The 19,003-nt window shown below is 38.4% G+C and overlaps 1 long non-coding RNA gene across 1 annotated transcript; it reads left to right on the top strand.

Annotated features, from left to right (window-relative positions):
• Window positions 1-4,600: 4,600 nt before the first annotated feature.
• On the top strand, window positions 4,601-17,702 carry LOC111094971. Its single transcript, XR_005385934.1, has 4 exons — window positions 4,601-4,826; window positions 7,631-7,755; window positions 16,173-16,241; window positions 17,528-17,702. It is a non-coding gene; the product is annotated as an uncharacterized LOC111094971 (long non-coding RNA).
• The last annotated feature ends 1,301 nt before the right edge of the window (window positions 17,703-19,003 follow it).

Below are 19,003 nucleotides of genomic sequence, written 5' to 3'. Positions count from 1 at the left end.
ACTATTTTGTTGCATGGTCTTTACAATACTCTCAAAAACATTTACCATTTTGTTGTATGGTCTTTCTAAACATAATTTTTATTATTGCTGAAAATTCTGTTGAGATAATTTTCTATACTTAACCTTTTTCCAATGTTTATTTTATTCTTTAAAATATTTTTGTTATACTTTTAATATTAAAGTAATGATAAACATCTTTTTTGCAATGTTTGATGGGTTGGAATTTTGAGTTATGTATAAAGAACCCATGTATTCGATTTGGAATTACTCTGTCAAATAATAGGATTATTTTTAGTCTTGATATATATTTTTAGTTTTAATAGTCCCTGCTTCCAGGGTTAGCCTTTAGCAAAATTATGAAATTGGGTGACTTTAGCTTGTCTTTGTTTCTGTAACCTTCTATTCTGCAGATCATTTATTTTTGGTATATCCCAAATTCCATTCCATTTTCAAGTGTCCAGTGCTTTTCTGCCTCTTTCTCCCATTTATATCCTGCTTTCAAAAATGGATCTAATTTTAATAATTTATATCACTTTAAAATTAAGTCAATACTTCTTGGCTCCCAGAGAATATTTGGAGAGGTAATGTGCCTTAGTTACAGACTTATTTTAAATATCAGGTTTGTCACTTATTTGCTATGTGAGTTGAAGAAGCCCTTTACATTTCTGAGTCTGGTTTTCTCATCAATAAAATGAAGACATTAACACCTTCAAGTCAAGGTAGCTATAAGAATAAAACAAAATAATTATTTAAAAATTTTAGCATACTGCTGGGCCAATAGTAAGCATTTAATAGATTCTAGATATTATTAGCCATAATTATCATCTGTACTTTAGATTCATTTACAGTCATCGAATGGAAATGTTATTCCCCCAGAGAGGAAATTTAGGAATTCACTTCAGCTTGAATATCATATAATATCCCATTTCTAGTATTTATTCAAAATATTTTGATAAATTTTCTTTCCTTACCATTCATTAGAGAATCCTCCATAATGTCCTTGAAATTACATAATGTGAGTATTCATCTACTACTCTGCAAAAGGTGACTACCATGCCAGACTAAAGTCCTTAAAACATTTTTACTCTCAAAAATATTGACATAACTTTAAATATTTAATGTCATATAGAACACAATTTTTTACACAAATATGTATTTAATTAAAGAAATGGTGACATTATCAGGTCTGTTCTGAGTCATTAAGACATATATTTGACTTAAATGTCAAAAAAATAAGCCTTAGGATGCATGCATCCATGAATTAACCACTATAAGCAGTAAACACATTTTTAACAGTAAGGGATTAAAGAAAACCCCAATTTCTTTGGGATATTAAAAATAATTAGTCATGACAATTATAACCAGCATACTCCATCCTTTTGTTAATTTTAAAAATGGAGACTGTGGCTTTACTCACATGTTCTTAAAAACAGCTAGTATAGGGGCAGTGGGTGGCTCAGTGTTTGAGCGTCTGCCTTTGGCTCAGGTCATCATCCCAGAGTCCCAGGATCGAGTCCCATATCAAGCTTTCCTTGGGGAACCTGCTTCTCCCTCTGCCTATGTCTCTGCCTCTCTGTGTGTCTCTCATGAATAAATAAATAAAATATTAAAAACAAAAACCAAATACTAGAAAACAGTAGCATGCAAAACTTAAGTCAATTTTGTCAAACATTAATATTTCCCTCAACAACCTCACAGAGTTAAAGCATATCTCTAATCCAAGTCATCCCCTTTTGAAAAGGCAGAAAGGCAAGTAAAAATGCAAAGCAAAGCAAATGCTACTGGCTTATATATTTAGAGGGCCAGGGGAAAAAAGGATAAACAGAGGTTGAAGAAGAGAGCAAAGCTAGACAAAAACGAAAGCATTTTTTTATGGTTGTGTCAGTATTTTCTACTACAGATATCTAATATCTGCAGGTTTATAACTTTGTTCTAATAATTCATCTGCAAAGTGGCAAAAAGGGTGGCAATGTGGGAATAAAAGTTGTGTGCATGTTTTTATAGAAAGATTTATAACTACTGAATTGAAAATTACTTAGTTATTTCGGTTACAAAAGTCAGAACAAAATAAAATTCATGCTTGTGTTCAAAACCTCTGAATAGCTTGTTTTATGAATCCTTATAAAGAGAAGAAAATTATGCATGGCATAAAAGATTAATATTTCTTATTTCCTTTTGCTACCTCCTTTGTTTTATAACGTCATGTCACCTATTGAACAAATTCAATAAGGGACATTTAAAGGTTTTTTTTTTTTTTTCTTTTTTTTTAATTTTTATTTATTTACTTATGATAGTCAGAGAGAGAGAGAGAGAGAGAGGCAGAGACACAGGCAGAGGGAGAAGCAGGCTCCATGCATCGGGAGCCTGATATGGGATTCGATCCCGGGTCTCCAGGATCACGCCCAGGGCCAAAGGCAGGCGCCAAACCGCTGCGCCACCCAGGGATCCCAATAAGGGACATTTAAATAAATTTTCTCTCCTGATTAAAAGTTTCCACCAGTTATGAGCTCAGAAACACTGGAAGTCCGGAAACCGACTGCCACCCATAACACTGAGCTTTACTGACATGGAACTCCACATCTCATTCGTCTCTCTCAAGCCACTCCTCAGAAATAGGCATTTCTCTGACACCGATCTTAGCCCTTCTTGCACGTTACATTTTTTTTCCTCCTTGGAAATTGCATCTACTTCGTGACATCAGCTGCTATGGTAAGTGGTACCGTGTTTCTCAAACCGTGTTGGAACTTTCCCAGCAGAATGAATGCATTTTCTCATAGCAATTTTGATATCCCAATTAGAACCCATCCTACTTTGTTAGAGTGCCAGTACCTTTTCAGTGTCCTTTTGCAAATATCTGCGACTCTCTGCCAGGGTTTTCTCTCAGCCCATACATTCAAAGGGTTGGCTGGGAATGCTGGCTCTCCAGAAATCCTCAGCCAATAGGGGATAGAATTTGGAAGACACTCCAACTTCCTTAGAGTTCAAAAGGCTTAAATTTTTAATACTGTCTTTCGGAGATCCCCATCAGGGTTGAACCACAGGTATCACAGCGTTACTTGCTTGTTCATATACCTCTTATTGATTTCCTTCCTTCTTGCTCTCGCTTTCTCATTCTTCTACTGGTATTTCCTTGGAGTGGTCTCCCAACTAAATGGCTTTCTCTTAAATCTTTGCATCAGCATCTGCTTCTTGGAAATCCCTAACTAAGGTGGTTAGTATTAGAAGTGGCCCTAGGGGGCAGCCCTGGTGGCTTAGCGGTTTAGCGCCACCTTCAGCTCAGGGTGTGATCCTGGAGACTCCGGATCGAGTCCCACATCAGGCTCCTGTGTGGAGCCTGCTTCTCCCTCTGCCTCTCTCTCCTCACTCTCTCTCTGTGTGTGTCTCTCATGAGTAAATAAATAAAATCTTAAAAAAAAAAATAAGAAGTGGTCCTAGGAAGCAGAACCTCAGGGTGGGATGTTGGAATTAGAACACTTGCTGGCTAGATGGTAACAAATATCCAGTGATGGTGGTGAGAGGGGTATTGTTGTTGACCCGTGATCTATTGTAACATCATGATTACTAAGACTTGCGCATGTGGTGGACTGGGAGAGCATACAGGTACAAGAGCTTGAATACCCTAGTGAGATGGGGGGAAAGGCAATTATAAGGATTGTGGATTTCAATGGCTGTTGGTAGCTGTGACTGGAATCCTGAAGAAAGAAAATTGCAAGCTGAGGTCTGTCAACTGTCAACTGGGGGCATAGTGTGGAATAGCGTGACTCGGCAGCTTAATAGGAGATTCTCATACCCCAGAGGCAGAGGGCAGAATGTGCTGAGCATCACTACCAAGATTTGGTTGTAAAAATGGTAGAGTTACAAAAGAAGGTGAATACATATTCCCAGCAAATCTTCTATGCTACCGATAAACCCTGAAAGGGAAAGAGTAGAACCCTAGCAAATGGGTTGGGGGCATTTGAGAATAAGCACTTCAAAAATCTTGAGCCCACAGACCTTCTTTTTTTCTTTTAAACATTCATTGCTTTTACCAATAACTATGGTCAAGACTCAGCATGGCTCAAGCTAGAGAGTTCTGTTTCTGCCATACCGGATAGGTATATACCAGTAGGAAATGGGAAAGCATGCCTGGGAAAGGATCTTGTGGCTGCTCGACTAGAGAGAGAATTGCCAAACTTAAGGATGGATAGAAGAGATTTTTTTTTGAGGTCCTCTTCTGAATCAGAATTCAATGTCCTGGCAAGGACACTGGAGCCAATCCTAAAACTCAGGTGAGATGGTTCTCTGAAGCTTAGAAACAATAGCCTATAGGAAACAGGTGAGGTTACTGGAAATACCTCAGCAGAATCTTAAAAGTGTCATGAAAAGGCTTAGAGTAGTGAGCATTATGGAAAACCAGAGAATTCTCTAGTGCATGATGTTTCCCAATAAGGTACCCAGAAGTTATATAAACAAGTAGTCCAAACCCCTATGTCACCTACTTCTGTGCTGACATTTCTTTCATGACCTCATAGGGTACTCTCATTGATGAGCTGACAAAGGAGGAAAACTTCTGTCTTGGTACATGTTATGTACCAACATGATATGTTGGTACAAGCTGAAATGAACTGCTGCCGCATCAAAGCCCCACTGAGGGGTTGCCTTAAATGAGAGAGATGAAATTGTTCCAGAACTTTGGGCAATACACCTGCTCACTAACTTGTGTGGAGGGATATGAGGATACGAGGCCTCAGCTAAGACTCTAAGGAGTCCTTGGCAGTGGCAAAACGTCTGGTTGGTTGGCCAAGGCCCTTGGAGGGAGGAAGATGAGAAGAACAAAGACAGAGAAGGTCAGGTGAAAAGGCATGTGAATATACCTACGGGAGTGGGCATACACAAAGTGTGTTAATCTTTGGTTTACATGCCAATGCCTCTCAGAGAGCATTCACTGCAGAAAAGGCACTGAAGTATCAGGGAAATAGGATAATTGTCCAGTGGGTATCAGCCAGCCTCTATCCTCGGATCCCCTGGCAGTTTTACCATCACACAATAGCCTCTGATTGATGTAGCCATGGTGGCAGGATGAAGGCTGCATATTGGTGCAGCAGCATAGGCCTTTCTCATCCAAGCTGATTTAGCTATTGCTGCTTCTGAACATCGATCCCATCAGCAGCAGAGAACAACGACACACCCTCCATGTGGTACCATCCTTAAAGGAGTACAACTAGCCACTTGGTGACAAGTAGATTACACTGGTCCACTGTACTAGTTTTTTTTAATGCCAGCTGTAGCAAATTACCACAAACTCAGTGGCTTAAAACAGCAGAAATTTTATTCTCTCAGTTCTGGAGGACAGACGTCTGAAATCAGTAAGCCAAATTCAAGGTGTTGGCAGAGCTGTGTTCTCCCAGGAGGCTTTGGGGGAAAATCCTTTCCTTGTCTCTTCCAGCTTCTGGTGGCTGCTGGCATTCCTTGGTTTGTGGCACATCATTCCAATCTGCCTCCATGGTTACACAACCTTCTTCTCTGTGTGCCAAACACTTTTTCCTCTCTCTTATCACATGTAATTGCATTTAGAGCCAACTGGGATAATTCAGGATAATTCTCCATGTCAAGATCCTTAACTTAATAGCATCCACAAAGACTTTTCCCCATGTAACGTAACATTTATAGTTTCTGGGGATTAGGAGCTGATATATATGGGGACCACTATTCAGCCCACTATACCCCTGCCACTCAAAATAAGGCATAAATCCATTCTTACTGGGGTTGATATGTATTCCTGATAAGTGCTTAGCTTTCTTGCCTGTGGTGGTATGGCCAACACTAATTTCTGAAGGCTCGTGGAGTATTCAATCTACCATTATAGAATGCCACATAACAGCCTCAGACCCAAGGATCCAGCTTCTGGTAAAAGTGGGAGGTATGTGCATAGGTCCATGCGATTCCCTGGTCCTACTATATACCTTATTATCTGGTCTATTTTCATGCTGAAATGGCGAAAGTGGAGCTTAGGGAGAATAGCCTATAGATTTGGGACACTGTTCGTGATCCAAGGAATGTGTGCATCTACAGCCATTATATATGGTCTTGTATTCTCCATGGGTAGAATATACAGATTTGGGAACAAAAAGGTAGAGGTAGGAGTTAACTTTCTCATTATTACTCCCAGGGACCCCTTGGGGAATTTGTGCTTCCCATTCCTCCAAATTTAGGGTGGGTGAACTAGAAATAATACTTCCTGGGTGTGGGTATCAAATCTTGACCAGGAGACACAGTAAAGTCAACTAAAACTTAAGTCAAAGATACTAACTGACCATTTAAGTTCTTCTTGCCAGTAAATCATCAGGAAAGAGAGAATTTACTATATGCCCATAAGTGCTAGACCCTGATGAACATGAGCAGATAGGGTTATTGCTACATAATAAAAACAGAGAGGAGTATTTGTAGAACTCAAAAGACTCACAGAATGCCCGTTGATGCTTCCCTGCCCAGTGATAACAGTAAACAGGCAGTTGCCTCAACAATGGGCTAAAAAGGACAGGGATCCCTGGGTGGCGCAGCGGTTTGGCGCCTGCCTTTGGCCCAGGGCGCGATCCTGGAGACCTGGGATCGAATCCCACATCAGGCTCCCGGTGCATGGAGCCTGCTTCTCCCTCCGCCTGTGTCTCTGCCTCTCTCTCTCTCTCTGTGACTATCATAAATAAATTAAAAAAAATTAGAAGTCTTTAAAAAAAAATAAAAAAAAAATAAATAAAAAGGACAAGGTAACCATGACCCAGACTCTATAGAGCAGGAAACCTAAACCAGCACTTGTGCCAGTCAGTGTAATGTGAGTCAGGAATGTTGATAGAGGAAAGAAATGACAAATCTAATTCTGGCTTCAAAATCAACTACAACAGTGTGATGTTCCTGTTGAAAAACTTTACTTTTAAAATTTTAAAAGAAATGATGACTGACCATCATTTTGAAGAAGCAGTGCCAGGACAGAATAAACCGAATGTGGGTACAAGTGGATCTGAGTGGTGCAAGGGGTGTATGATAACAGACTCTCAGTGTTGCACTTATATCCTGTTGGCAAAGAGTGTTGGTTTGAACATTATGTTCCATATCAAAGGTATGAGAAACGTTCTCCCATGGTTAAATACACAAATGACAACCAAAGTGCTTGGTAGTATAATAGATACTCAGTAAATGTTTGCTGAATTAATAAATGGATACACGGATGCATTTGTATATAGATGACTTCCGTGGTAATCAGAATTATAAAATGGTTCCCTTCATCTCTGCTCCCTTTGGTCATGTTACCCCCTTGATTATGCTAGGTTACATGTCAAAAGGGATTTTGTAGATATGATTAAGGTTATTAATGAGCTGACCTTAAAGTACAGAGTATCTGGGTGGGCCCAACCACGGATCTATTCACATCAGGCCTTTGAAAGCAGAGTTTTCTCTGGTTGATGGCAGTAAAAAAGTCAGAGAGATTGAAAATGTGAGAGGGATTCATGTGAGAGTGGTTCTCTGCTGTTGGCTTTGAGGTGCCCCTAGCAAGGACTGAGAGTGGTCTTTGGTTGCTAAGAGCAACTCCCAGCCAACAGCCAAGAAAACAAGAACTTCTGTCCCATAACCTCAAGGAATTGTGTTCCTCAAACAGTGTGAATGATGTTGGAAGCAGCTTCTTCCTCAGAACCTCTCAGAAAAAAGCCCAGCCTTGATTTCAGCCTTCTGAGACTGCCTACAGAAAAGTCTACCTGGACTTCTGATGTTCAGAACTGTGAGGTAATATATTTGTGTTATCTCAAGCCACTAAGTTTGCAGTAATTTCTTATACAGTGAAAAACTAGTGAGACTTCCAAACCAATAAGCCTAGCCCCAGATCTAGGTTTTAGGTTTTAGTGAATGTACTTCTGAGTGCCAGCCTTCTTGAGAATATTTTAGTGTCATCTAAAATTCAATATGCATAAAGTAGAATCTATTATAGTCTATGAACTACTAAGTTATCCAGAGATCCAGTCTTCTGAAGATTCCTAAGTGACCATATATTTTTTTTCGGTAGGTGTGTCTCAAAACCTCAAAACCTTTCACCCAATTCTAGGTGGCTTTTGTAACTTATTGTAGTATCGTCAAGTTCTAGTCTTCTATCACCTTCAACATTTTTGCTGCACTCTCAAATTTACTGCATTACTATCTCCTTAATATTTTTCTTTTAATCCATTCATTCTTTTATTTAATTAAATTTATTAGAAAAGTTGAGGACATATCACAACCATAAGTGGTAAACTAGTATCACTGACCATAAATAGAGGGTAACTGTAAAAATAAATACAATGAAAATAAACTTTTAAATTTCAGCTAGATACTGCTGGCTGCTGAAGGCTCTGAACATAAGGCCTGCTCACTCTTTGTTTAAAAAAGGAGATTAGCAAATGTTAGAGAGGTGTTAAGTCAAAATAGCTCAAATAGCTCAAATTGAGAATTTCTTCTTGACATAATTAGAGGGATTGAAAGAGATTTAAATGGAAATAGCATTTTTCCTATGTGATTCTTTGCCTTTCTTCAATGCCTTTCTCACTGCAATTTAAATTATCTTAAATACCACCTCAAATCTTCTTGAATATCTTGTGGTGCAGTCCCACATTTTGCAAAACATTTTTATAGTGATTAAATATTAGCTTTCCATCAAAGAGAACTGTATAGCTTTGGATATGTACTGGGTAAATCTTCAAGACTTGTCATTGCTATCATCATCATCATCGTCATCACCATCACCTCTACCCTTTTCCTATTCTTTATGTCAAATCACTTTAACTCTCTCTAGAACCTATCAGTGGTTTCTCTTACAATGATTGCTTCTCCTCATCCACTTTCCAAAGGCTTATTTTGGATGATCATTTATTCTCTCCTAATCCATACTGTTGCTAATAATCCTCCACATTATCACTTCCAAAACTCATACTTGGTCACTTCCATCTTCTGAATAACATAGGATCAGAGTGTTACATTAGGAATGTCACGATCCACCAAGTAAGGCAGACTTTTGCATCACCCCCACCCACTCCCTATGACATCAGCTCATTTTATTCTCCTTTAGGCCATTGATCACTATGTATGAATTCCCTTGTTTATTTTTTGGTGGTTTTGTTTAAACTCAGTCTCATTCAACTGGAACATAAGCTCAGAGAGTGTGACAGCCTGGTTTGTCTCAGTGGTCAATTTATCTGCAGCATCCATAATAGTGCCTGTCACTTACTAGGTTCTTCAACAAGTTACCAGATTTAACCCCCAACCATGGTTTCATAATCTGCTAAATGGAGATAATAATGCTCAGCCTAACAGGATGGTTGTGAGGACTGAATGAGTGAACTTATGTAAATGTCCCGGTACATCAACAGAAACTAATATTAGCATATTTTCCTGTTGTTTTTAGAAAAAGGTCAATCTTAGAGGAGTATCCAAAGACTTCCAGATTTATATCATCAAATTTTAATTCTACTTCTCAACTCATTTCTTCACATTAAGCTAATACCCCAGGTCTTATTGTAATATTTATTTAGTGTTTGTCTTAGGATAGGTTTGAGTATACAAAATAAAAAGACTTTGTTCCTGCCCTCAGAGAGATGTAAGATGGACTCATGAAGGGAAAAATATCATGTGATAATAACCACAGTGAAATAATTCACAACATGTAGTGGAAACATTACAGAAATAGTGTCCAGGGCTACCTAGCTAAGAATAGGTATGGGGTTGGTGAAACAGAAGGAGAGGATCAAAATGGGTAAGCCATGGCTCATAATTTCTATAACTTTCAGGGCACAGTTCCATAATGGGCCTTTACCACCCTCTGGGATGCCTTTGCATCCAACTTAAGTGTCATGGAACTTCCCAGAGGCTCCCTATCAGAATTTACGCTTTTCTTTTACTTCTCCACTCTTGAGTTCATACCTCTGATGTGCTGGACTTCTCCCAGACTCCATGCTCTTATATTCAACTTTACATCTTTTATCCATTTCACAAGATTCCAAGTTTCCAAAGCATGGTGAAAGTGTTTTTGTTTGTTCATCTCTATAGACTTTGTGGATACTTTGGAAATTCTTTTGCTAAAACTAGAACTTCCCTTCTCTTGGGGTCTACAAGTCCAAAATCTATCCCTTTGATTTATTGTAAACTATTGATATTTTTGCCTATAAGTATGTACCTTCTTATAAAACAGTAATTTTATGAAAGTAGCCAAATATTACTCTTTCCATAATGTGTTAGAAAGAGTATTTCAAACACAGAACAAGTCAACAGACACAACCCAGGGCAAACTCTAAACTGGTACTTGAGTTTAAATGAGACTGAATATGGGCAGAAGAATAAATGTGGGAGAAAACAGAAGTGAGTGAAAAATGGTTGTGGCAAACTTACCAGCTGTTATTTATAGTATGTGCCAAGTATAAATATGTCCTTGCAAAACTTGAAGAGATGAGTCGTCAGTTATTTCAAGACAAATTTCTGACTTGCTTTATATTATTTAAGAATATTTTATGGAGACAGTCTGAAGAATTCAGTGTATAGAGGGAGGTATATGAAAGGACACTATAATATGACCAATGAGATCAGCCTAAAGAGCCAAAACTCGTGGCCACCAACTCTTTCTGGTTTCATACACCTAACTTTCTCTGTAATGATATGGGAATAAATATATTTGATTTTTGGTAATCATAGCACCTCATAGCTCAACACCAGTTTATTAAGTTAATTGCAGATAGCTGTTGGTCTGTAGCTTTTCATAGATCAGATCAGGGCAAAGAAATTTCTGCTCTAAATATACGGATTATAGTCACTGTACATATTTTGTTTTGTTGAGACTATTTCTTTTGTCCCTAATGGTGGTTGCACAAATTTGTGGAATGTGGGAGTCACAGGAGGTATGAACTCCTAGTAAAACCAATAGTGACCTTCTGCTCTATATATTCAATAGCGCTTTTATGGGTAAGGCATTGTGCTAGGGGCATGGGTAAACAGAAAGGAATACAGCCAAATCCCTCCCTTCAAGAAGCTTAAAGAAAAATAGAGAAGCTAATATAGAAAATATGGGAAAAGGGAAAGTAGAAAAGCCAATATCTAACAATATGAAGTTATATTCAAGAAGTGGATGTTCTCAATGTCTACACAGGATCATATGACAGAGAGTGCATCATTCAGTGGGTAGCAGTTGGTGACAATTTCATTAAGGAGACAGCAGACTGAATCTTAAATCATAAATACGGGGGACCACTTAAAAGATGAAGAAATGGAAAGTCTTCTAGGCAGGAGAGGTCATATCATGAAATTCCGTATGTGCCAGATACAATGTTAGGCAGTAGAAATATAAAGACAAAGATGATACAGTTTCAGAATTTAAGGTATGCACAGCTTTGGTAAAGTTAGTGATAAAAGCATATATATGTACACAATTCACCTGCAAGATGATAACAATAACATATCTATCTTGCCTGGGCCTAGCAGCAATTCTGAAGACAAGAGGGGGCCAAGGAGCCTCATAGAACAGCGCCTGGAAAGAGCAAGTTTGCAGACAAGTTTTGGGGATAGAAGAGGGGTAAGGCCAGGGTCATGTAAACACTTACCGCTTAGTTTTCGCTTCCTCAGAAGAAGAACCTAGAGTAAGGATTTGATTGCATGTATGTGGTCTCTCTGTTAGGTGTCCCCAGGAAACACTGAAAGGTGAAGATGAGGCTGATAGGGAGGGCAGCCAATAAAAGATATATTGTCAAATTAAGTACTACTGTAAGCGGTGATTAACCATGTTGGGGAATTCTGTGGCTCACTGTACTGTGTCTAGGTCTAGGTGTTAGCCCAACCCAGGGGCAAGGGTGGTTAATCCATCTAAGAAGTAGGAGAGCTCGAATACATATACAATAACTTTTATCAATTATGGGTTGATGATTCAGGATGTGCTCTAATTCTCTAGTGTTTCTAGCCAACTGTTGCCAGGAACAGAGTGGACTCTAGTAGCCAAGCAAGCCCTCGTGCAAGGAGATGCATGTGTTGGCAGCTGGAAGTCAGGCCTGGGTGCACCTCATTGGGAAGGCCTGAGGGAATATAGGCCCATTGGTGACAGTATCTGCTGCCTATGAAATCAGCACTTCTTGTGGCCAGGACCAAGTTTTACAAATTCGCATCTCTATTTCTAGCCATTTGCTCTCACCATACAGGATTCGACTTGATTGTTTCATGTAGGTTTTATTAACAATAAGGGCCATTAGTGGCTATCCAAGTGAGTCATTTACAGAAACCAGGTTCCCCCAAAGTTTGAACTGCTAGTTAGTGGTTTAGTAAGCCTTAGAACTGAGGTTTCCTGATTTACAGCCCTAAAACACTATTACTTCAGTTGCATTCATCCTCATCCCTAGCACAGAATTGTTAACAAATTGATAATACGACTTGAAAAAGATAATCATGGGATCCCTGGGTGGCGCAGCGGTTTGGCGCCTGCCTTTGGCCCAGGGCGCGATCCTGGAGACCCGGGATCGAATCCCACGTCGGGCTCCCGGTGCATGGAGCCTGCTTCTCCCTCTGCCTGTGTCTCTGCCTCTCTCTCTCTCTCTCTGTGATTATCATAAATAAATAAAAATTAAAAAAAAAAGAAAAAGATAATCAGACCCACCAACTTTAATATCTATTGTTGTATACTGTTCACTGAGTAGGAAAAAAAGATTTATTGAACCAACCTTAAATTCTACGTAAAAATATATAGATAACTGAATCTCGATGCAATAAACATTAATCAGATTTTAGTAAAAACAAATCTTAAAATGCACCAAGCAAGCATATTATTTAAGGAAGCCACTGGTGAAATCATTTTCTGGAATTTTTAATAGTCATCTAATTTATGTATTCCAAGGGATTTTTAAAATTATTACTCTTGTGTGTTTGGTATTTTTAAAATTTATTTATGGATATTAGTCTTAGAGCAAAGCCCAGCTAATTTTTGAATATAATAACATCGATACATTACAGTTACAAGTTTTACATTGATTATTAAACCTAAATAGAAGGATAAAATATATTTCATCTCTTGTAAGAAAAATAATTGTGTTAACCTTCTATTTTATTCCTATATTCTTTGTGAACTGTTATTAAACATTAAATTGTATTCTAAAACACAACCTTCGGTTACATTTCTGTTCTGCATTGGTTTAGAAGTTTATGATTCCCCTGACCACCAGAAACTATAACTGTCTTTAAATTCTCTCTTTGTTGAGGGGACGTCATGAGTTTTGTCACTATTGAAAGTGTGATAAAGGGAAGTATTGTAGTAGCTATTGGAGTTGTTGCAGCTTTCTGTATTTTCACAAGTCTGCAAGTCTGAGACACAACAAGGTATGAATCATAAGGATGTCTATGGTTAGTCTCTGCCAGTAATTTACATATCAGTGTTAAATGGGTCAATAAAGTCACACTCCTTCTCATCTTGAAAAGATCAGCCACATGGGAGGAGAATTTTGATGGAGGAGGTGGATGACTGGAACAGAACGTGTTAGAACTTAGGGCAGACCTGGATAGAATGTTAAACGGGGGTGGTAAATTACAATTATAGTAGCAGCAAGATAATGTGTCCCTAAAAGATGAAGGATGATGATGCTACTAATAGTAAGAGCTATATTTGTTTCATGCTTACACAGTGACTGATACATTTCTAAGCACTTTAGGCAAATTAACTCCCTTAATCTTCCTAATACCCTATAAGGTAGATACTATTAGTATGACAATTTTACAGATGAGGAAACTGAGTATTATGATCCAACCAAAGTCTATTTAGTCATGTTCAACTTTACAATGTTTAAGGTAGATATTTGTGGCTGCCATTAGTTAAGGGTGAAGGCAAGAAGCTATTCCCCTACTGTGTCACTAACAGGAATTTTATCATAAAGTTAAGTTTGCTACTTGTTCACCAATGTTCACTGCAGCATATTTACAACAGCCAAAAGGTAGAAACAACCCAAATGTCCATCAATAGCTGAATGGATAAACTGTGTTATGTAGAAATTATTATTATATTATTATATATTATTATTATGTAGGAATATTATTTAGCCATAAAAAGATATGTGATTCTTTTTTTAAAAAAGAATTTATTTATTTATTCATGAGACACACACGCACACACACACACACACACAGAGGGAGAGTGAGAGAGAGAGAGACAGGCAGGGGAGAAGAAGGCTCCATGCAGGGAGCCTGATGTGGGACTCAAGCCTAGGTCTCCCGGATCATACCCTGGGCTGAAGTCGGCACTAAACCGCTAAGCCACCCGGGCTGCCCGATATGTGATTCTAATATATGCTTCAACATGGATAAACTTTGAAAAGAGTGTGCTAAGTGGAATAAGACATAGAGGACAAGTATTGTATGATTCCATTTATATGATATACCTAGAAAACACAAATTCATAAAGACAGAAAATAGAATAGAAGTTACCAGGGAATGGGGAAGGAGAAATGAGGGGTTATTCTTTAATGGGTATAAAGTTCCTGTCTGAAATGATGAAAAAATTCTGGAAATAGATAGTGATGATGGTTGTACAACAATGTGAATATGATTAATGCCACTGAATTATACAATGATAAATATTAAGTTTTACATTTTGTATATTTTACCACAATACATATTTTTAAGGATTTTAAAAATGTATTTATTTGAGAGAGAGGGAGAGAGAACAAGGAGGGGGAGTGGCAGGCAGAGGGAGAGAGAGAAGTAGACTCCCTGTTGTGCAGGGAGCCTCATGTGGTGCTTGATCCCAGGACCCTGAGATCATGACCTGAGCCGAAGGCAGACGCTTCACTGACTGAGCCACCCATGTGCTCCTCCACCACACATTTGGTTGAAAAGCAAGTGTGAAGATGAATTCAACTGACATCAAACATTTGCAAGCAACTATTTATTAGTCAGCAGGCATAAAAATAGTTCAGACAAGTTGTTCTGTAAACTCAATAAAGTCTCATGGCTCAGTCCTTTTGGATGTTCCTACCACATCTTACATGTAAACTTCACAGGAGGAAGACACAACAATTTAGAGACAGGGTTCCAATAAATTTATAGTCAGTGTCAGGAATAGAAAGTACTATAAATTACTGGTTGGATAGAGGACGATTTCAGAATCAAGGTTTGGGAGAATTCCAAAAACCCAAGAGCTCATTTGATCCTTCTTCTATCCCTTAGTTGCAAGGATGAGGAAGGCCTCTCAAGAGTTTAACCCATCCACATACTCTGGGTATTAAATTGCATTCTATGTCAGGCAGGTTTCTGGTGAAAACAAACAAACAAACAAAAAAAGGCAAAACATGGCATAGTCAAATTCGGTAGTTGGGAAAAGCTTAAAAAAATTCTTCATTATAAAAGAAAAGCCAGTAGAATATAAAGTTCTAATATCCAAAGTTCCTAGAATGTATGTTCATATCTCTCTATTTTAAAATATTTATCTATTTGAGAGACAGAGAGCATCAGTAGGGGAGCAGCAGAGGGATTCAGAGAGAGAGAGAGAGAGAGAGAGAGAGAGAGAAAGAGAATCTGAAGCAGACTCCAAGCTGAGCATGGAGCCCGATGCAGAGTTTGATCCCACAACCCTGAGATCATAACCTGAGGCGAAACCAAGAGTCAGATGCTTAACCAACTGAACCACTCAGGCACCCCTCCTTCAATATATTTTTTGCTCAGTGTTTACATATGAGAATTACAAAATTCTCATTGTGTTCAATGAGCTCAATATAATGTTAAAAACTCATAGTGTGAGGAAAAAGCTGCAAGTTATATTACAAATACAATTTATAGACTCTCATAATCTCATGTAGATGTTGAAATGCATACTGAGTGTCAACAAATAGGGAGCATGGGATCTGGGGATTAAATAGGCTTTGTGTGTTGACCAGCCAATCCATTTTTTGATCCAACTGAATTATATATGAAATTCGAAAATAAATCTGTTTGTAAGTAAGATGTTACTATTGATCCTGATACGTCACCTCCTTCTCAGCAGTTCGGGGTTCTTACCACCCTTGGACTTAAGGTAAGCGTCGTTGGCAAAGGAAATTGGCACTCCTTTCTCCTGAAAGATTTTTCTCTTCTGTTTTGGGAAGAGTTATGGGAGGGGGAAAATGTCATTCCACCTTATTTCCTCTAGAATATCTTACCTAACTCTGATCCTTCCTGTATAGAGTCACCTCTAAGCACTGATGCTGTCAGCCTCTACTTTATAAAGATGTACTTCTCTGACGTTTGGCTTTGTAAGTGTTGTTTAGTATTTTTCTTATGTGTATGTGTTCTGCTTCCCCAAGCAGGCTGTTGGATCCTTGAGGGAGCATGCCTCTAATTTTGCATTCCCATACAATTCTGCAGGCAGTTGGTTCTCACTAAGTGCTGGTGCACTGAACTCTGAGGTTTCAAACGTACAGGAAGCACACATTCATAAGTATCTTCATTTTGGCCAGAGAAAGAATAGAACTATCAAACTTCTAAGCAGGGTTTATAAGCGTTTCCCACCCTTGCATCCAAGATCCTGAGCTTTCACTGAACAGAGGCAGAGGAAAAGATTTGTTTATGTTTGTCCCTGATCATTTTTTTAGGCAGTTGTAGGACAGCTCGTGGGCATTATGCTTGCATTAGACACTGAGCATATGGAACATAAGGCCAAGAAAATTCTTCATGCTAGTTGGGGCCAGATGCAAACTGGGAAGTAACGATAAAGCTATGGGGTTCAATATTTCTTCTGCAAAACCTACTTTTTGTGTGATAAGGAAAAAAGGGAAGGATGTAGGAGTGGATGGAATACTATAGGTGTCAGAAAAACTGACTTATGGGCCAAATCTGGCTCATAGCCTGTTTTTGTAAGTAAACTTTTAATGGAATACAGCCATGTCCATTCATTTATATATCATCTAAGGCTACTTTGGAGCTACAATGTTTAGTTGAATGCTTAGCTGTGACAAAGATCATATAGCTCACAAAGCCTGAAGTACTTATTACATGGTCCTTAACAGAAAAAAGTTAGCTAATACCTGGAACAACTACATGCATGGAATTTTTGTCTTAAATCTTGACTTTCGAGTATTGCTTTAAAATAAATACATAAATATGGGCCTTAAGGAGGGCATTTGTTGTAATGAGCACTGGAAGTTATATGCAAGTGATGAATCACTAAATTTTACTCCTGAAACCAATACTACATTATATGTTAATTAATTTGAATTTAAATAAAATCTTGAAAGAAAAAAAAAGAAATACATAATAATAGAAAATAAAAATGGCTGGTTTCTATTATGTTAAAAGTGGGAACAATGCTTTTGAATTCATGATTTGGTGGTGTGATTTGAGGTACACACTTGTTCTCAAAGAACCAACTCCCTTTCTGGTGGAATTTGAACAATCTGCCACTATAGACTTGCTCAATTTAGGCAAAATGTTTTAAAGTGTAAATGTACTTGAGGAAAGATGGTCATAAATTATTATCAGTCCTTGTTTTCATGTGTTTGTTAGTGTGTTAATCTCCTACTTCTCTTTCCTTCGAGATAAGAAGGGAGAATAACAGAGTAATCAATGGAAGAGTCGAAGGTTGAGCTCAAAATATGGAGGAAACAGTGAAGAAGAAATGGAACTGATGTTACATGTTATCTCATCAGACTTCACAACAATCCTGGGAGCTCAGCAAGGAATGATTACCCCACCCTGAAATAAAAGGATGCTGGGTCTCAAAAGTAAGTGGATTGCGTACGATTAAACAGTTAATAAATAGCAATGGTCTTTTAATTCTCACTCTAAATTCTTAGGGCTTTTTCCATGATACTCCACTGCCTCTTCGCCATCTCTGCACCGTCCCCTGAGCCCATCATTCTACAAGTATAATTTTCTGTCTCCTAGAAATATGACTCTGCCTTCTAGAACTTAAAATCATTCCCATAAGAATTTTTGCTGTAACTTGGTCCCACGTACAATCCCCAAGTTAAAACCAAACACCCAAAATATAAAGATGTTTCTCAAATTCAGTCTACTTAGCTAATAGCAAGTAATAATCACTCTGTCTTATCAAAAGTGGCATAGGACATCAGTCTGTACTGAAATACAGGTGATACAAATCCTGAATTAAAATCAGGCAAACCATCTTTTTCATGTAACTAAATCTCACAATTAAGAATGTATAATAATTAGTTTCAAATTGGGGTAAATCATCAAAGAAAGTTCAGTATCCTGGGAGTTATTTACATGTGAACAGATGCCTATGGAAATTAAATGGAGTGTGGAAATTTCACAGCATGCTGTAATAGAAGAGATAAATTAATAAAATGATCACATCTCAAGTTATGTCTGGTATGAAATAGAATTTTTATATATTTTCAAAGATTCCGATCTTCAGTAGTAGAAGCCAGAAGAAAGTTCAAAATAGTTATCTCAATAAATATGATCACAAAGAATACCAACACAAACAAATACTTTTAACTTTTGTAGCAAACACAGAAGACTTTATACACACACACAGGGGGTAGAGATCGCTAAGAATAATTTTAAAATATACAAAAATGGTTCTTGCATGTACATTACTGTTAGTTCACAACCGCAGTAGCTTCCTGGGTGTAATTTGAAACAGCTACCCCATGCAGAGGGCAGGAAGTGACCAGAGAAAGAGGCAGACCACTCCTGGTGGGTAGGTGGGGGAAAGGCCAGTGGAAGCACATTCCAACAACACAGGCGGGAAGGGAGGCGCCTCTGGTTGCCTAGATCCAGCTCCAGGTCCACGGTCTGCTGGCAATCACATCCTCTTGATGATGTCCCCCAACAGTTATCAATACCCTCCTGTTGAAATTGGAAGGCTGCGCCACAGGATGCTGAGCGTGACTTTCAGGTAGGATCCCACACACACACTTGCACAGATGGTTATCATAATGGTAGCAAACCTCAGAGCCTATCAGAGCCTATCAATGAAATCTCAGTTTAAGCCTATTTCTCTGCTCTGCTTCCAGAGAATTAAGGTCAATTTAGAGAAAGCCACCTTCTT

The sequence above is a fragment of the Canis lupus genome, chromosome X (assembly GCF_011100685.1).
Source record: "Canis lupus familiaris isolate Mischka breed German Shepherd chromosome X, alternate assembly UU_Cfam_GSD_1.0, whole genome shotgun sequence".
Classification (NCBI taxonomy): domain Eukaryota; kingdom Metazoa; phylum Chordata; class Mammalia; order Carnivora; family Canidae; genus Canis; species Canis lupus.
This window is presented reverse-complemented; position numbering and strand designations above follow the sequence as displayed.